We start from the raw sequence: 2,257 nt of genomic DNA, 5'->3' as shown, positions 1-2,257 counted from the left end.
AGTGAGGAGGCAGTTTGATAACTAAGGTGAATATATGGTGTATATGAGCTTAGAGGAGAGGCTTGGGGAAGTATTTAAAAGCCTGGAATAGAAGAACTGCCCATGGAGAGGATATGAGAGAAGAAATTAGGGCTCCAGATTAAACCCTGAAAAATGCCAACATTTAAAGACTGTGTTCAGGAAGAAGGTGGAGATGGTTACTTGTTTTGAGAGGAGCAATTTTTAATGGAGTGATGGAAGCTGAAGCCATTTGGAAACTTGGAAGAACCCAAAGGTCATGGTGGTTGTAAAAGCTCTGTTTAGTCCAAGTGTGTATAAAGTTTAGTTTACAAGTAAAATCCCACTCACAGCACAAGTCCAAAAGTCAAGCAGAATGTCTAATGTCATGTGGGATATTTCATTCCTGACAGGAAAAAGGAATGAAAGAACTTATGCAGAACTTGTATATAGTAAATTTAGTAAACAGATCAAAGAACAGGTTTTTGTTCAAGTGGTTAGATTTATTTACTGTTAAATATTTTAGCATAAAATAAATGTACACTGTTAGCACACTAATGTTCAGACTGTAACTGTATTTAAACCATGCATGTGGAAGGTAACATGCAAAAAGGGCATTTTGTTAGAGTTATGATGTTTACATTTATTTTTTTAATTTAATTTTTTAATTTATTAATTTGAGAGAGGGAGAGTGAGAAAAAGAGAGAGAGATCAATATCAATTGTTGTTTCAATTACTTATACATTCTCTAACCAACTGAGCTATCCATCCAGGGCTTCTTTCTTTAGGTAAAAATGGACATTTTATTGAGATAAAAAAATACTAATGCTGTTTAATTATAGAGGGGCCAATGATATGAAAACAATGTATTCCTAAGAATTATGTTAAATGAATCTAGTTTTAAGAACTACTACCTAAGCAGTATAATACTATACAAGTTAAATATAAGCATTGGAAGATCAACAGCGGTTAGACTGCAGAGACTGAAAGAGTTAAGCCAAATTTCTATTTTAAAAATTAGAAAAATGTCTCAATTTTTAGAGAGAGAGGAAGAGAGAGAGAGAGAGAGAGAGAGAGAGAGAGAGAGAGAGAGAGAGAGAGAGAGAGAAATATCTAGGTGAGAGGTAAACATCCCTCAGCTGCCTTAACCAGGGATTGAACCAGCAACTCTTCCTTTCATAGGACAATGCCAACCAACTGAGCCACATCAGTCATGGCCCAAAATTACTTTTATAAAGAGAAGACACAGGCACATGTGTTGCCATGATGGTGCAAGTTCAGGGCTTGTTGCTGGAAAAGATGAATTAAACCTTGATGGGACCTTCAATTCTTGAACCCTCCCAACATGACCTTCCTCCTTCCTGAAGGACCTGGTGACCCAGGGGACCCCCTGGTATTTCTGGACCTCTGTGGGCTGCATGTGGAACATCAGGAGCAAAATCTCCACTTGGGAAAGGATTGGACTTAAACTGGACATTAGTATTTGTCAAATGTGCTCATTTTCCTTTCTGTTGGGCTGTCTCTTGGCTGACAGAGTTGCCATCCACCTTTCTTGAGCTCTTTTCTTATAAATGAGAATCTGGTGTTGACAAGAGAAGATGGTTCTCTCCCATTCTTTCTCTGTATCTTCAGCCATCTCCTGGTAGAGGCTACACTTCTGACGGGTATAGCTCATGTTTCCATGCGCCTTGCAAAATCTCTTCTCAATGCCCAGGCAATGCCTTTCCTCTCTGTTTGGTTTTCTCAAAAGCTGCTTCACTTGCTCTTGATGTGATTCCTATAGTGTTAGAAGTTGCAGTCGAAGTATCTGAGTCTCACTGTTGAGCTGTGAATGTTCAGATTGTAAAGATGCTTGCTCCATTTAGACATAGTTTCTTTGTCCCATAAGTGGATCAGTCATTTTATTTTCTTCACAGTTTTCTGTATATTTTTTCTTTATCGTACACTTTTAAGTTAATAGCAAAAATGAGACTCTTCGATTGGCTGCCAACTTAGAAACTGGGTGATGTTTCTCTTTTCCTCTGCTTCCAAGCTGTCAGCCTTTATGGGATTTCTGTGAGGAGATCAGCTTGGGCACATGGATGACCTTCAGCATGGTTTCAACCAGAAATTGGTTCCTTTTTTCATTCAATTCCTATTGCATTTGTGCATTTAAGCATTCCAGCAAATCCCGTGGCCCCTTCAGCTCCTGCATTCTTCACTTCTATTCCTCAAGGTCTCAGGAGGGCAGTTCTAGACTGTTGGAGACAAATGTTATCAT

The sequence above is a fragment of the Pipistrellus kuhlii genome, unplaced genomic scaffold, assembly GCF_014108245.1.
Source record: "Pipistrellus kuhlii isolate mPipKuh1 unplaced genomic scaffold, mPipKuh1.p scaffold_m20_p_8, whole genome shotgun sequence".
Classification (NCBI taxonomy): domain Eukaryota; kingdom Metazoa; phylum Chordata; class Mammalia; order Chiroptera; family Vespertilionidae; genus Pipistrellus; species Pipistrellus kuhlii.
Note: the sequence above shows the minus strand (reverse complement) of the source record.